This window comes from Procambarus clarkii, chromosome 70 (assembly GCF_040958095.1).
Source record: "Procambarus clarkii isolate CNS0578487 chromosome 70, FALCON_Pclarkii_2.0, whole genome shotgun sequence".
Taxonomy (NCBI): Eukaryota; Metazoa; Arthropoda; class Malacostraca; order Decapoda; family Cambaridae; genus Procambarus; species Procambarus clarkii.
The window spans coordinates 20894877-20913620 of NC_091219.1; the positions used below are offsets into that span (position 1 = coordinate 20894877).

The following is an 18744-nucleotide window of genomic DNA, read 5'->3' on the forward strand; positions in this document are numbered from 1 at the left end:
TGTTTGCAGCTACGTATGCAGTCATGTATACACATATGCATATGTCTGCAGTTACGTAGGCAGCAGTCATACGTATGCACATGTATACACAACTGTCAACAAGAGGTAACCCCAGAGAGTGGAGGGTACTGACGCCCACCAAGGGTAGACTGCCAGTGTAAACTAATTCTGAAAGAGTTCGGCAGCCCTGAAAGGAAGGATTAGGCAAAGATAAATAAAACGGCGCAGAGGGGAATTGGGAAAGGAAATTGAAAAGTCAAGAGAGCATGTTGAAGAGAGCGAGAGAGAGAGAGAGAGAGAGAGAGAGAGAGAGAGAGAGAGAGAGAGAGAGAGAGAGAGAGAGAGAGTACTAGCTGTAGAACTAATAGTTAGAGCAAGAGCAAGACAAAAGCGTTTACAATCAGTAGCACCCTCCTCATTAGCACCACAACTACCCGTTCTAGCAGCTGCACCATCACAGCTACCACCTGCAATAGCACCACCAGCTGTAGCAGAAGCGTGGGCAGCATCTACAGCACCACCAGCACTAGCAGCACTAGCAGCACCAGCAGCAGCACCAGCACCAGCACCAGCAGCACTAGCAGCACCAGCAGCACTAGCAGCACCACCAGCAGCACCAGCAGCACCACTAGCACTAGCAGCAGCAGCAGCACCACCAGCAGCAGCACCAGCAGCAGCACCACCAGCAACAGCAGCACTAGCAGCACCACCAGCACTAGCAGCAGCAGCAGCACCACCAGCAACAGCAGCACTAGCAGCACTAGCAGCACTAGCAGCACCAGCAGCAGCAGCAGCACCAGCAGCACCAGCAGCACCACCAGCACCACCAGCACTAGCAGCACTAGCAGCAGCAGCACCACCAGCAGCAGACGATAACTAGTGCAGGATGAGCGGGTGAACCCGACCTTCACTCCGACTATTGTGTTGACATCTCTCACAACTCAACTGTTTGTGGGCCTTAATTAAGTCGCTGGAAAAGACATTTGCTCAGCTTAGGATCTTCCAAGATTTATATACCTTAAACTTTAATTAAGATGTTGCAGTCTAAGGAGGAGGATTTGGTCTCTTCCAGGGCTGTGGAGGCAAGAGAGCTGGGTCGCGTGGGACACGAAGATCTTGGCTATGATTCATCAACCATTTACTCAAAACATAGAAACCTGTACATCTTTTCTCAATCATGGCTGCTTTGCTTACATTTATTTAAAACTTTCCAAGCTCTATATAATTGTTTATAACAATATAGCTATGGATTGTGACGTTCAGGAACTTATAACCTGTTTAATAAATGTAAACAATGCCACCATGTTTAAGGAATGGTGTACAGGTTTCGTAAATACTTGCGTATACATGCTTGATGAATCAAGAAGCGTTAAGACGCTGCTAACACCCCCCCAGGCCTCCGTGGGGCTGGCTGCACCATTAGCATCTCCCCCACACAACTCTCCAGGTGAAATATGAGAAGCTCCCACAGTACACCGCCATTATAACTTCCTTCTCCCCAACATTATACAAACTTTGACCTCGCCAAATTTCCTCAAATTTTCTAACTGCTGCTTAAACATCAGAGTCGACACAAAATATATCCTCCATGTGTTTTTGTAAGGGGTAGGAGAGAGGGAGAGAAAGAGAGAGTGACAGAGAGAGAGAGAGATACAGAGAGAGAGAGAGAGAGAGAGAGAGAGAGAGAGAGAGAGAGAGAGAGAGAGAGAGAGAGAGAGAGAGAGAGAGAGAGAGAGAGAGAGAGAGAAGGAAGGAGGGAAGGCTCCACATTTACCTCTAGTCTGATCATTTATGCCCGTCACAGTTGGGTGGGAGCGACTCTGTCACCTTCACAACACGTAAAAGCGACATGTCTCTTGGCCCGCAGGAGCCCCACACTCTACTCCCAGCACCACTGTGGTGCCTGGGACACACGCGCACACACACACCCGCACACACATTCGCATTCACAAACATACATGCACAATTCATACATGAGAGCGCTGGGTGAGTGGACAGTGCGCGGGGCTCGTAATCCTGTGACCCGGGTTCGATTCCCGGCGCCGGCGAGGAACAATGGGCAGAGTTTCTTTCACCCTTATGCCAATGTTACCTAGCAGTAAATAGGTACCTGGGAGTTAGACAGCTACTACGGGCTACTTCCTGGGGTGTGTGTGTGTGATAAAAAAATAGATAGTAGTTATTAACAGTTGATTGACAGTTGAAAGGCGGGCCAAAAGAGCTAGAGTTCAGCTCTTGCAATCATAACCGGGTGAATACATCTAGGCACCTTTGTGCCATATCACCTCACCCAAAACGAGTATAAGTACGAATCTGTAAACTAAGTCTTTGAAAATGTAATACGAATTACGAAACGCATTCAGACATCAGACCATAAATAAAAATGAATTTTGGAGATTTCATATTTCAATTACCCTCGATAGTGAAGAAAAACATAAGAAATATTGAGAAAACTCGTGTTAGAATTATTAATCTTATCTTTTTGGTCATATTCAACAACATATGTTTACAAGAAAGACTGCTACCAATATATATATATATATATATATATATATATATATATATATATATATATATATATATATATATATATATATATATATATATATATATATGTCGTACCTAGTAGCCAGAACGCACTTCTCAGCCTACTATTCAAGGCCCGATTTGCCTAATAAGCCAAGTTTTCCTGAATTAATATATTTACTATAGTTTTTTTCTTATGAAATGATAAAGCAACCCTTTTCTTTATGTATGAGGTCAATTTTTTTTTATTGGAGTTAAAATTAACGTAGATATACGACCGAACCTAACCAACCCTACCTAACCTAACCTAACCTATATTTATAGGTAAGGTTAGGTTAGGTAGCCAAAAAAAGCTAGGTTAGGTTAGGTAGGTTAGGTAGACGAAAAAACATTAATTCATGAAAACTTGGCTTATTAGGCAAATCGGGCCTTGAATAGTAGGCTGAGAAGTGCGTTCTGGCTATTAGGTACGACATATATATATATATATATATATATATATATATATATATATATATATATATATATATATATATATATATATATATATATATATATAAAATACAACGTTCATGTGACTCGTACATGCAGTCAATACACAATGAAATCCCAAGAACATGATGGATCTATGAGGAACTATTGTGGCCATACAATGGAATCGACCCTACTACCCTGGACAGGGGGCGTGACGGCTGAGTGAACAGCGCTTTGGATTCGTAGTCCTCAGTTTCCGGGTTCGATCCCCGGCGAAGACGGAAAGAAATGAGCAGAGTTTCTTTCACCCTGATGCCCCTGTTACCTAGCAGTAAATAGGTACTTGTGAGTAAGGCTTACTGGGGATGTCTCACAAATAGGAGGCCTGGTTGAGGACCGAGCCGCGGTGACGCAAAGCCCCGAAATCATCTCAATATATACCCAGGCAGACGCTCAACCGACTGAGCTACGATGGGCTTAAAAGTTTGGAGGAATATATCATAAAACTTGGCTTGTTGTGGGCGGCTGGAAACGTCCGAACACCACTGATGTCAGATCGTGCTTCAACTTCATGTAATGTTGAAGCCCATCAAGGTTCAGTCAGCAGCGCGTGTGTCTAGGTAGTCCAGGGACGAGGTTTCGATCCCATTATACGGCTTCAACACTATCAATGAGGAACAATATAAACAATTGTCCCACTCTCCATTATGGCTTCCGTGATTATCAATGTTACAGATTATTTAATGCTCAGTCTTTGGTATCGTGTCTCGTTGACATTTAAAGTCTCGAAATATTTATATGGATATTTACTGAAGGATTGTATTGTATTGGGGGAATGCACTATGAGAGGGCAAGGTTTTGTGGTCCTATATGACTGAGCGCCGTCGCTCCTTCAGCACCCTTGTACTACAGCTGCTTCACCTGTGTTGTATATGGCTGTGTCCTTGTCCAGAGGTGCAGCGTATCTGGGAATCTCTTCTTGTGTGTGTGTGTGTGTGTGTGTGTGTGTGTGTGTAATTACCTAAGTGTAATTACCTAAGTGTAGTTACAGGATGAGAGCTACGCTCGTGGTGTCCCGTCTTCCCAGCACTCTTTGTCATATAACGCTTTGAAACTACTGACAAAAAGAAACATTGCCGTTTTGTTTCTGTCTCGCCTGGGAATCGAACTCAGGGTCTTTGAACTAGTCGACAGTTACGACTTCGCCAGCCACGAGCCGCTGATTAAAAAAAAATGCTTAGGGAACTCTGCGGGGCCCAGACACGTGTGTACTCACCTATATGTACTCACCTATATGTGCTTGCAGGATCGAGCATTGACTCTTGGATCCCGCCTTTCTAGCTATCGGTTGTTTACAGCAATGACTCCAACGTCATTGCTGTATAACTCCATTGATAACATGATAACATTGATTAACATTAACATTGATAACTCCAACGACACAATGTGTGTGTGTGTGTGTGTGTGTGTGTGTGTGTGTGTGTGTGTCTGTGTGTCTGTGTCTGTGTGAGGGAGAGAGAGGAGTGAGAGAGAGAGAGAGAGAGACAGAGAGAAAGAGAGAGAGAAGAGAGAGAGAGAGAGAGAGAGAGAGAGAGAGAGAGAGAGAGAGAGAGAGAGAGAGAGAGAGAGAGAGAGAGAGAGAGAGAGAGAGAGAGAGAGGAAAATGTTGAGAGCAGCAGACTCCACATCTACACGAACCATTGTCACTCTCCCGTCCCCCTCAATCGTTCATCCCAAACAAGCTATATATGTAATAACTTGGGGACAGTAATTGGTGAGACATTAAATTGAAGCTGCTGGCAGGGAAGTGTTGACCCTAGAGCCATATATCTGTAGGTAACTGAGGTCAATAGCTTGACCCCTTGTTGGTCCTCTGCCTCGTGCCTCACACACACACACACACACACACACACACACACACACACACACACACACACACACACACACACACACACACAGGCATTCGTGTGAGAATCAGAAAACGGTCTTAAATTTCCAATAAGTACTGACGTTGTCATATCAGGTAATAGTTTAGATAAAAAAATATATAAAAATGAATAAACTATTTTGCACTTCTCCGAATGTCGTAGTTTGTTAAGATGATGCCACTATTAATAGTAATACCACTACTACTATACCGGTGACGCCTCTACTGCTACTTTTAATACCGTTTCTTCCACAACTGCTATACCTAATTTGCCTCCTGCTACTTACTGCTTCGCGTACTACTACCACAACTATCGCTACTTGTGCTGCTGTAACTACTGCAATTATTACTTCTGCTGTGACTGCTACTGTTAATGGTACTGGTGTTACTAGTATTATGGTGGAAAACAAATTCAGAAGACGACTCAAAGTTGCTTCAAGATAATCTAGAGAGGTGAGACTTGAGAATGGTCCAGGACGGACCGAAACGTCGTCGTCCCTTCACCTTCTAGTGTGTGGTGTTGTCAACATCTAGAGAGGTGTTGAGTTCACTAATGGAACACATAATGGTCTGATGATGATGGCTACGATAACCAAGTTGAAGGGTCTCACCTTGATGGTGTTGAAGCTGAGGAGCCTGAGCACGTAAATCATCTGGGGTCATGATAACAAGGCTCGATAGCCACCGCCTTCCCTAAAAAAAACGCATAAATGTTCAGGATAGCACAAAAAAGATACTGGGATTTATAGAAACATTTGCAGTAAAATATGAATGTTACAATTTTAGCACCATAGGTTGGAACGGATAGAAATTCACTTAAACGAGTTCTGTTAAGGATAAAAAAAAAATGCTAATCCTAGCAATTAGAAACCTTTCATATGAAGGAAGATTAGAAAACCTTAATTTACGTTCTCTAGACTGACGAAGAACAGGTGTGACATGATTTAAACACCTATTTAAATGATTAAATAGGTGTTCTATTATTTTCTGTTCTTTTTGTGTGTCTATATCTCCATTTTCATCAATAACCTCAGTTGATATCATCACTATTCTTACTACAACATCCACCTTCATAAACATCGCAACTTCAACATTTTCACAACCTCAGTCACCGTCAGTACGACCTTCAACCTCACTACAATCACCATCATCTTCACCACCATCACCCTTACCCTCACCACCTCCCACACCATCAACTACCACCACCATCTTCACCATCACCACCATCTAAAGCATCGCTTCAGTGAAACCCTTGAGTGGCTTCTCTATGTTTCTCAAGAAGACCGTAAGATAAAGTGCTTAAGTCGAAGCCTTTGGCCCCTTTACGAGAAGGAAAGTTTTAATTGTATAAGTCATCTAGGGTTTCCTGCAGAGTCCTTACACCACTAAACTTTGTCTATCGCAGTTGGTCAAGAAATGTGCATTGGCACTCTGGGAAGTATAGCTATTGTTTCAGTATATATATATATATATATATATATATATATATATATATATATATATATATATATATATATATATATATATATATATATATATATATATATATATTTGGGTAGCAGTCTTTCTTGTAAACATATATTGTTAAATATGACCGAAAAAGTAAGATTAATAATTCTAACACGAATTTTCTCAATATTTCTTATGTTTCTTTTTACTGTCGTTGTTAATTGAAAAATCAGTTCTCCAAAATAAAAATTAATTTTGGAGAATTGATTTTTGAATTACCATCGACAGTAAAAAAGAAACATAAGAAATATTGAGAAAATTCGTGTTAGAATTATTGATCTTTCTTTTTAGGTCATATTAACCAACATATTTGCGAATAAGGTTGAATGGTCCCCAAACAAGTATGAAACAGGAAACTCCTCACCCTAGAAGGATTCGAGCCCAGACAGCCCATGGCTCCATCACCTTAGCGTGTCCAATACTTTCACCACTAGGCCACAACAACTATTAAAAGAATTGGAAGTCGTAAGTTCCTTAACCCAATTCCCAACAGCACTCGGTGACCCTTTTTGGGCCCAGTTACTTCATCACATCACCTCACATGCCAGGGGCCACGTTAGTAACAAATGCAAATGAAGCATGAATGGTCCCCAAGGGTATGTGCAATAGATCCTTGGCGGTGCGGGGAGGCAGTGCTTTCTGTGTTTGGCTGTAGGTGGCGCCAGGGTTAAATGTTAAGGTCATATGTGACCCAATTTGTGGGTCGACTGGAGATATTTACCCATTGTTTTGACTATTTGATATTTTGCCATGTAACGAGGGGTCATCTTCTTCTCTGAAAGGTTCACCTTTCAGAGGTAAAAGATATGCTTGATGGTAAAAAGTATTATAAGTGCGATAAGTACTTGTTTGAAGTTTACTCTAGCACTATGATGACGGAAACAGTGAAAGAGATGGTGTTCGATTGTTTCTTGCACATGACAATAGATTGCAGAGTTCATTGATGTCTGTTCTGTACTTAGAGATGTGTGCTGCCAGTTCGGCGTGTCCCAGCCTTAATCTGGTCATCGTTACATCAATTTCTCTGCTTTTTTTATCTGACAAGTTTCCAAGTTTCCGATTTCATTTTTATGGACCCATAGTACAATGGTGAGTATGACGTTTTCCATTTCATTAAAAAAATTTGGGTGATGGTATCTTTGAAGGCTCCTTTACGTGCAACATGGGAAATTGGATGACGGGTAATGTGAGGCGTGTTGGGCATAGCTTTGGCCAGTTGATCTACAAGTCCATTATGGAGTATACCACAAGGCGCTGGCACCCATTGGAGAATGTACTAACCGGTCAGTCGATGTTCATGGAGAAGTTGGAGGCATGGGGTAAACAAACTCTCTGCACGTTGTGGAAGATTACGTAATGGCTTCAGTCAGACAACCGTAATCCGTGAAAGTTCGTGGTAAAGTCTACGGAAATCACACACCAGATTTAATTTAAAACTAGAAAATCGTACTTTTACTAGCAATATTTCAACATTTAACTTGGGTCTATCCCGACCAGTCTATGTCCGTCTAAGACAACTTTTGAGAAAATTATTACAAGTGTTCAATGTTCATATTTTATGCATGATTAATAAATAATACTTATAGTTTTGATAGATAAAAAGTGAAATAAATACCATGTACCGGAGTAAAAAAAATTATGGAAGACTTTTATTGAAAAAATCTGAATACTTTTTATTTAGTTATACCATTGTATATAATTGTTGCGAACTATGCAAGTGTTTAAAGCCAGCAAGAGTCCAGCTGTTACCAGCTGGAGTGTAAATGAAATGCATTCGTGATAACTTGCGCTAAAACACGGCCTCTCTCTGACAGCAGCATTATTCCTGCATATGTATAATGCTGCCAGTTCAAAAAGCCTGGACGTCGTCGTTGGTGAACTGCTCCACGTTTCCAGTCGACCTGGAGAGCTGACGGTCCCCTGACGCCACCTGAATGCAACTAACAATGTCAGGAAAAGCTTTTGAATTGTAGGTGATTTTAAATAACTTTTCATCACACATTACTGTATCTTGGAATAATAATGGTGAAAGATTTTTTTCTGTGTTTTTGCTATCATTTTGTAATCTACAGAGAAGCAAAGAAGAAACCATGATATCATTGTGAGATTGTGTGCATAACTGGTTATGTACAACTTAAAAGTTAACGGAATCCTTAAATTTAGTAACAATAATATAATCAATTGTTTACTGATTATAACAATCATGTTCGAAATTTAATTCTTGTTCAAAAGATTTGTTATATCTGAGGTTTGGTTTCAACTCTTCCAGAATTTGCACGTCTGTGTGTGGGATGAAGACATGAAGCCTCTGAACTCTGCCACTATCCAATACATACTTGAAGAATTATTTAAACTTGTAGTGAACTTCAGTATTAGGATCTTAAAATTGCTTTGTTTTCTGGCTGTAGAGCTTAGCTGAGATGGTTCAGTGTAGCCAGTGTTGCGTCACCCTGCTACACCTCTGATGAGGCAGTATGAAGCATCAGTCACCCTGCTACACCTCTGATGAGGCAGTATGAAACATCAGTCACCCTGCTACACCTCTGATGAAGCATCAGTCACCCTGCTACACCTCTGATGAAGCATCAGTCACCCTGCTACACCTCTGATGAAGCATCAGTCACCCTGCTACACCTCTGATGAAGCATCAGTCACCCTGCTACACCTCTGATGAAGCATCAGTCACCCTGCTACACCTCTGATGAAGCATCAGTCACCCTGCTACACCTCTGATGAGGCAGTATGAAGCATCAGGCACCCTGCTACACCTCTGATGAGGCAGCAGTCACCCTGCTACACCTCTGATGAGGCAGCAGTCACCCTGCTACACCTCTGATGAGGCAGCAGTCACCCTGCTACACCTCGTCTGAGTCACATCAGCCCGCCAGTCACGGGCGTCAGAACAAGCTGTATGAACACAAGGTGCTGATCTATGGCTGAGGCAGGAGCCAAAGCAATAATTAGTAATTCATATAAGATACTGGGCGAGACATATTTACGTATAGACTATGATCACTACCTGACCTTTCCCCAAATTCAAATATATGTAACTTGATGAGCTTGAAGGATAGAGTATTATAAATCCGATGCCATTAAATATTAATCGTGCTTGGAGACGTCTGGAGACGCCCCCGGATCATAGCCATGGCCTCTTTGTTGTGGGCTGTTGTCATGGTAACTGTGTGTCATTAAGGTAAGGGGGATCAGGAGGGAGGTGAAGGATAAGTTAGGATTAACTCATAGAATTATCCCATTTGTTTCCAAATCCCATTCATGTGTATAGTCTGAGTCATGCCTGAATGTAATCAGATTCACGAGTGATAGTTCTAGCACCTTAGATGCCCACTGGTCTCTAGTTACGCTCAAACTGTTACGTAGACCGGACCTAACACTGTGTTTCATAATGAAAGATAACGTCATTACTCATGTTGGAATACTGGGATAACTGAATACCAAAGTAGAGTGACATATCACTTCTGACATTGTTGGTAAACTGTAAAAATTGTATTGTTGGTAAAAACTGTTGGTAAACGTGTATATGAGAGGTGAACCACAAGGACTGTACACATGACCTACCTGCCGTCTTCTTGAGTCAATCTGTGATTGGAATGAGACGCACTTTGAGTCAACTCCAGAGGGCCACCTTACCTCATATACAAGTCTTCAAGATCAGCATAAATTTAACTGCCATCTACGTCCTCTAACGAAGCTATTAACGCTGTTGCTATCCATTATATGAGGCATTACAGTATATCGCTTTGCACTACTGTGCAGGAATAATTTGAGGCTTGGGAAATTTGTCGCTAAACTGCACACATAAACGATATCTTTGCAGCTGGTAACAATTGTCAAACCGAAGCAATGATTAGCATAGGTTTAAAATAATCACCCATTGGGATATAGTACTTACTAGAGTTTGAGTTAAAATAATCACCCATTGGGATATAGTAGTTAATAGAGTTTGAGTTAAAATAATATCCCATTGGGATATAGAGTTACTAGAGTTACTAGAGTTACTAGAGTTTACTAGAGTTACTAGAGTTTAGAGTACAAGAGTTACTAGTACCTAAAATATGACCATTCATACTATATGTATACTCGCATCTCGTAGCTAGTAACCAAGCATGGTAGATGCACCTTCAAATACTGTATTTTGTATTTCCGCTACTTATTTTCACATATACCATCCGTGTCTCACGCGCTACAAATGAAACTCGCATTTTACCCACATTTCCATAGTGAACAAGTGATACCAGTAAACATGGCATGTAATGTAACATTAAAGATTCGCCCACACAGTGTTTCGAGTTCGGGGAAACATACTGTTATAAAACTGAGGTTCGTGAGTGTTGTACAAATTTGACTAAAAGTTAATGCCAGAAACACTGGAAGGATTCCTTGGGGGGATCATTGTTATGACATGATGACAGCGTTAGCTCAATGCTAATGCAAACTGCCTAATTATATATCTATATAAATAAAAATGGAAATGTTCGTTTGTTCAAAATCGCTAATCACCCAAAGTTCTTCACCGATTGCTTTGAAATTTTCACACAACGTTCCATTCGCATTCGAGCAGGTTTTTATATATATACTATATATTATATTGATGTCACGTCTGTGACGGAAAAACATGCTTTTCTGAAAAACTGTTTTTTTTCATGTGTTTTTCATGTGAGAGAAATCTTCGAAACCTCCTTACCGATTGCTTGGAAATTTTGACACGACGTTGCATTCGAATAGGGTCTTGTTTTTATATACCTACTATATACATGCCTCTCATGTGACAGGAAAAAAACATGCTTTTTATGAAAACCAGTTCCATCTGATGGACGAAAGAGCAACACACATGCTGTAATCTCCCAAATTCTCCACCGATTGCTTTGAAACTCTGACACAACGTTCCATTTGAATATGCGCGAGTTTTTATATACCAACTATATAGATGCCACACATGTGACAGGAAAAAAACATTTTTTTTTAAAGAGCGCTATCTGTTACACGTAATAGCAACAAACACACTATACTAAATATGTTATGAATTCCATTTCACTATTTCCGATTGCATTGGTAAATTAAATTTTCATAGATTTCGATTTATTTTAATTATTATTGAATTATTTTGTGTGACATTGTGTTGGAATAGAACTGTGTTGTTTACAATACCGTTCAATTTGTAAGTCTAGATGCCACACCTGTGACAGGGAAAACAATGATTTTTTTAAACAGTGCCATATGTTGGTACTGTTAAAAAATCCATCAGAAAATTGGGAACATCAAATGATCTGATGTTCCCATCACTGAAATATAAGAAAAAAATTAAAAAAAAACGAAATGAAATACAATGAAAATTTTTAAAAAATCCACTATACCCACGAAATGAACGGTATGGTAAACAACACAGCTCAATTCTAATGTAATATCACACAAAATAATGAAATCAAAATGAAAATAAATCGAAATCTATGATAATTCAGGTTATCAATGAAATCAGAAACAGTGAAATGGAATCGAAACATATTTAGTATTGTGCAAGTTGCTCTCACGTGCAACAGATGGCGCTGTTTTAAAAAAAAATATGTTTTTACCTGTCACAGGTGTGGAATCTATATAGTAGGTATATAAAAACTCGCGCATATTCAAATGGAACATTGTGTCTGAATTTCAAAACGATCGGTGAAGTTTATAAAAGTTATAAACTTCAGCTTGTGGTTATTAGGCAAGTCTGTGCACACACACATATATATATATATATATATATATATATATATATATATATATATATATATATATATATATATATATATATATATATATATATATATATATATTATATATATATATCATGAAGTGGTTGCCCAGAAGGTGGAGCTCGAGTCCAGTTAAAATGAACATTTATCATTAATGTGTCCAGTCCTAACAAAGTTATACCTTGTTCAAAATGACATGTTAAATTGTTTCTGACTTTGATGAATCTACTTCCTCCTCCTCCTCCTTCTCAGAACCGTTTCAATCACTGTTAATTCCAGTAAGACAAAGGCGCCATAATGAACTTACAGTCCCAAGTTTTATAGTTTTCCTCAGGCCAGAACTTCTCACAATGTCTTCCCCACTCACCAAGTTTAATTAGGCCGAGTTTGACCAGCATTGTCTCAGTACTTAGCTGATTCCTTATTGACTCTCGGGTGATGGGCTGAGGTGGAAGTTGACTAAGATATTAATTAAGCAGAGGTTGATTAGCATTTTCTTGGTAGTAAGGTGGCTATGTTCTTGGGAGTTATAGTGAGAGGCTATCTTGAGGTTATCTTGAGATGATTTCGGGGCTTTTTTAGTGTCCCCGCGGCCCGGTCCTCGACCAGGCCTCCACCCCCAGGAAGCAGCCCGTGACAGCTGATTAACACCCAGGTACCTATTTTACTGCTAGGTAACAGGGGCATAGGGTGAAAGAAACTCTGCCCATTGTTTCTCGCCGGCGCCTGGGATCGAACCCGGGACCACAGGATCACAAGTCCAGCGTGCTTTCCGCTCGGCCGACCGGTTCCCTGGTCGGAGGCCGGAGATGTACTCGCCTAGTTGTACTCACCTAGTTGTGCTTGCAGGGGTTGATCTCTGGCTCTTTGGTCCCGCCTCTCAACCGTCAATCAACAGGTGTACAGGTTTTTGAGCCTACTGGGCTCTATCATATCTACACTTGAAAGTGTGTATGGAGTCAGCCTCCACCACATCACTTCCTAATGCATTCCATTTGTCAACCACTCTGACACTAAAAAAGTTCTTTCTAATATCTCTGTGGCTCATTTGGGCACTCAATTTCCACCTGTGTCCCCTAGTGTGTGTGTGTGTGTGTGTGTGTGTGTGTGTGTGTGTGTGTGTGTGTGTGTGTGTGTGTGTGTGTGTGTGTGTAGTGGTGGACTTCCTGCCAGACGCCCCCCCCCCCCCGCTGTGTCCTTGTCTGGCTAATGGTGATGTTCTCTCTTCTCTCTTGTGTGTCGAAGGTTTATTCCTTTTTTGTCATTTTCAATGTTTTTGTTTGTCTGTAACGCATCTTTTGCTGCGTCAGGGACTATCAGTCGGGAAGAAACTCCTGCTGTATTATTTATTTGTTCTGCAGTGTTCTCCATTAGTTCTGCAGTGTTCTCCATTAGTTCTGCAGTGTTCTCCATTAGTTCTGCAGTGTTCTCCATTAGTTCTGCAGTGTTCTCCACTAGTTCTGCAGTGTTCTCCATTAGTTCTGCAGTGTTCTCCATTAGTTCTGCAGTGCTCTCCATTAGTTCTGCAGTGTTCTCCATTAGTTCTGCAGTGTTCTCCATTAGTTCTGCAGTGTTCTCCATTAGTTCTGCAGTGTTCTCCATTAGTTCTGCAGTGTTCTCCATTAGTTCTGCAGTGTTCTCAATTAGTTCTGCAGTGTTCTCCATTAGTTCTGCAATGTTCTTCATTAGTTCTGCAGTATTCTCCATTAGTTCTGCAATGTTCTCCATTAGTTCTGCATTAGTCCCATGGTACTGAACACCATCACCACATCCCACGTCACTCCCATGGTACTGTGCACCATCACCAAATCCCACATCACTCCCATGGTACTGTGCACCATCACCACATCCCACGTCACTCCCATGGTACTGAGCACCATCACCACATCCCACGTCACTCCCATGGTACTGTGCACCATCACCAAATCCCACGTCACTCCCATGGTACTGAGCACCATCACCACATCCCACGTCACTCCCATGGTACTGAGCACCATCACCACATCCCACGTCACTCCCATGGTACTGAACACCATCACCTCAAAATGAAGAAAAAGATGAAAGTCTAGATTGGACTCAATTTTACTTCGGATTACATTAACATATGTGTGAGACGGTTGCTGAGACGTGGGAGGCCAGACAGGGGTGCTGGGGGAGTTACCATGGGCGTGTGAGGCCAGACAAGGATGCTGGGGGAGTTACCATGGGCGTGTGAGGCCAGACAGGGGTGCTGGGGGAGTTACCATGGGCGTGTGAGGCCAGACAAGGATGCTGAAGGAGTTACCATGGGCGTGTGAGGCCAGACAAGGATGCTGAAGGAGTTACCATGGGCGTGTGAGGCCAGACAGGGATGCTGGGGGAGTTACCATGGGCGTGTGAGGCCAGACAAGGATGCTGAAGGAGTTACCATGGGCGTGTGAGGCCAGACAGGGATGCTGGGGGAGTTACCATGGGCGTGTGAGGCCAGACAGGGATGCTGAAGGAGTTACCATGGCCGTGTGAGGCCAGACAAGGATGCTGAAGGAGTTACCATGGGCGTGTGAGGCCAGACAGGGATGCTGGGGGAGTTACCATGGGCGTGTGAGGCCAGACAAGGATGCTAAAGGAGTTACCATGGGCGTGTGAGGCCAGACAGGGATGCTGGGGGAGTTACCATGGGCGTGTGAGGCCAGACAGGGATGCTGAAGGAGTTACCATGGACGTGGGAGGCCAGACAAGGATGCTGAAGGAGTTACCATGGGCTTGTGAGACAGAGCAGGGATTGTGAGACGGTTCCCTTGGACGCACACACACACACACACACACCAAAGATACTCACCAAAGATACACACACCTGACCAAAGAGCCAAAGCTCAACCCCCGCAAGCACAAATTGGTGAGAACACACACAAAAATAAAATAAAATAAAACAAGAACTCACAACTTCTTTCTCGTTTTCCTTAACTTTCTGCTTTTGTTCACTGGTGAAAAGCTAAAAAAAATCAACCTTAACTGCTCCGTGAAAAATGTGTGGCTGTCAATTACAGGTTGTCGCGTGGAAGCTGCTGTCAAACTCCACAAACAAACCATCCACAAGTTCAAACAATGATTTTTTTGTTGAATATATACCCATGGTTCTATTGAGAATTTAATGGTATGACAATGTGTATTATAGACACTTAGTTTAATTTGTGGTGGATGAACTTTGGCTCTTGGGTCCCACCTCTCGACTCTTATTGATCTGGTGAATAGGTTCCAGAGCCTATATTGGGGTTTCGAGCATTACGTGGATTTTATGGTAATTTTATGTCAGACAACAGGGTTGGGATTCCGAGGTAAACTGGTCAGATTGGTGAAACCGGTTGAGCAGATCGTTATCCTGGAAACCTTAATAGAAACCGGGCCTCGGGTACATTGATCCACGTAGTCGTCTCAAGATGCTCTGACACCAAACAAAACCTCTTGAAAGAGACGAATGTCGTTCATGCCTTTCTATGCCCATTTGGGGACTGTCAGCCCCAACGAACTCAATATATAGGCAAGACAACAACATCCCTTTCAAGCCGCCTAACAATGCACAAACAGCAAGGTGCTATCAAGGAACATATAGTCTCTACGCATAACCAGATCATCACCCGAGATATCCTCAGAAACAACACCAAAATAGTCTAAAAATACGGCTGCAAAAGAAGACTGGACATGTGCGGCGCATTTATTTATTAAGCAAACCCAACCAATACCTTGGACGGTTGTGCACCTCATACCAATACCTTGGACGGTTGTGCACCTCATACCAATACCTTGGACGGTTGTGCACCTCATACCAATACCTAGGACGGTTGTGCACCCCATACCAATAATAATAATGAGCAGCTCCCTTATGACTAATATCTCCATTGCTCAAAGAATTATGTATTAGCGATAAGACCTAACATTAATGTATAATGACTTGCTGTAAATATATAGCTCTTGAGACAGAACATTCTCTGTAACTAGCTGACATTGTAACTATAAGGTGTGAAGCATAGACGAAATTGTTTATGTAATAATCTCCGTTGAGGTCTGATAAAGACCTTTTGTGTCCTCTGTAATGCCTTTTGCGCTACCGCTCACAGGATGAGCGGTAGCGTCTCGCTTCATGCAGGTCGGCGTTCAATCCCCGACCGTCCAAGTGGTTGGGCACCATTCCTTCCCCCCCCCGTCCCATCCCAAATCCTTATCCTGACCCATTCCCAGTGCTATATAGTCGTAATAGCTTGGCGTTTTCCCCTTGATAAATCTATCTATCCCAGGATGAGTATGGGGTGCACAATAAACTAGCAGCCTCCGGCGGCAACAATCAAGTCCCATACTCATCCCGATAACAGTAATGATGAAGGTATCAGAGGCACAAGCGGTCTCGTTAACTGAACCCCGCTGGCTTAGAGACTGAAACCCGAAGTGCTAATTACCAAGATAGAGGTAAAACTACTTTATCAGTTCTATGGAGAGAAAGTTGTTAAATAGAAAGCTTCAGGGGCCCATGGTGGGTATGTGGTTGATATTTTCATTTAATTTTTATAACCAAAGGGCTTGGTAAAGAATTGGTGGGGGGGGGGGGAAGGGAGAAGGAGGGGGAGGTGAAATTCTGAGAAACGCTGTGGATGAAGGGCGAGGAGGAGAGTTGAAAGTTCGGTGGCCTGTCCACCTTAAGTTAGCATCAATGAACAGGTGGAAGTTGGTTGTGGTGGAGCGTTGGTGTGATGCGGGTTCCTGGCGGCTTGGTGTTGAGGCCGGCTGGCTGGTCGTGTTGGTGTAGAGCATCACATGGCTTCTTAGAGGCTTCCTGCTTCTGGCGGTGCCTTCTCTTCTCCCAGAGTCTTCTGTTTATGATGTTGATGCTGCCTGAATATAGGTCATAGAACTCCAGGGGGATGAGCTCTGAGTTGAGCACGTTCATGTCGCGTCCTGGATGGATGTCGGCGGCTTTCACTGTGACGCGCGAGTTTAAGCTGTCGTGCTTGCCTGTAGTCGTTCTTTACCCTCCTGCTTCTAGGAGTCTGGCCACCTGGGGAGAAGGGGAAGGTGGCCTCTTAACGAGGCACTCTTCCTGGGAAACAGGGGCTGGGTAGGCATCGTAGAGGGTGTCGTACTCATGGCCTGTAGGTAAAGTGTACTCCGTTGTGTCCTCGACTGCTGCGGTGTGGACCACACTAGTGGTTATTGTGACTGACGCTGTAGCTTGTGTACGCCGTGGTGGTGGGGCCCTCTGGGGAAGCCGGGATACAGGTTCATAAATATATTGTTAGAGTTGAACAGGACAGAAGTTGCGAGGTGCTTCAACTGGAAGTCAGTGAGAGGAGACTGATGGCAGGTCTTATGGGAACACAGACATTGTCTTAACATATGACTCAAACTCTTAAAGGATCTATAGAGATAAAATTATCTCTGTAAATTTATCTCAGCAGATATATTTAGCAACAGATGAGAAACAGATCGCGACTCAGAGGGACATCTTTGTTTTAAGTTTGGCGACTCCAGTATTTCTTTAATGGTAGTTATCAAGTGTGACAATATGTCTTCATGAATGTATTGCAGTGTTACAGAATATTAGTATGTTACAATATACAGTATATGCTACAGTTACAGTAAATTAGTATGCGCCTACTACCATACTAACCTCATCATAAATTGACAATGTAGCAATAACTTGAGAGAATCTTCTCTTTATTAATTATTTTACTCTTTTTTTCGAATAATTTTTCCTATTTACTAGCACGAAGGAGTTTTCTTTAGCTCGTTTTCCTAAGAAACATACTCTGCTCTTTTGTTTTGATCTGGAAGCGTGAAATTTTGACGTGTAGCCACTTTTATTTCCGTGCTCAATGGAATCATAACAACGTCGTGAATCTATGAATACATATTGAGGCCGTTCGGTAGAGTCGAACCGGCATCCCTCAACCATTTCCTGGTTCCAACCAGGTAGGAAAGAGAGGTATTCCTGTCTCGAAGCAGCACGTACAAACTTTCCGATAATTTATACATGACCCGAAGCTTTCTGGAGGCCTTGGAGAGCGTCGTGTCCCTGCAGGATGATATCATTCCCACTCCTGTCAACACGCGTCGCCGCCTTTCCCGGAAAGTGTTGGAAGGTATTGCTATTCTCCACAACGTTTATTGACAAGGTGGAGACGTTGTGTGTGAAGTTCTACAGCCCACCGCTGCTGCTGCTCTTATATGGCAGCTTTTGTCACATGTAGAGAACCTCACGCTTGGACTAAAGTGACACATCTCACGTCTGGACTAAACAGACACAACTCACACCTGGACTAAACTGACACATCTCACACCTGGACTAAACTGACACAGCTCACACCTGGACTAAACAGACACAACTCACACCTGGACTAAACCGACACAGACGTAGAAGCTCTCATATGCTTTCCACTCTGTTGGTTTCTCTCTTCCCCCATCCCATCTCTCTCCCAGTCCCTCCCAGCTCGCTCTAGCATCTCTTCCTCCCACCCCCTTCCACACTCTCCCTCTCCCGTACCCCCTCCAGCCTCCCACCACTTCCTCTAGCACCCCCACCCCCCCCCT

The 18744-nt window shown here is 42.6% G+C and overlaps 1 long non-coding RNA gene across 2 annotated transcripts in view; it reads right to left on the reverse strand.

The window, feature by feature from the left end:
• Positions 1–18744, reverse strand: part of LOC138356055 (uncharacterized) — an 80040-nt gene that overhangs the window by 54806 nt on the left and 6490 nt on the right. The window contains exon 2 of one of the 2 annotated variants that reach the window (XR_011224122.1): positions 5539–5620. The exons of the other annotated variant lie outside the window; for it this stretch is intronic. This is a non-coding gene — a long non-coding RNA (uncharacterized lncRNA). The remainder of the gene's footprint in view (positions 1–5538; positions 5621–18744) is intronic. 2 annotated transcript variants of the gene reach the window in all.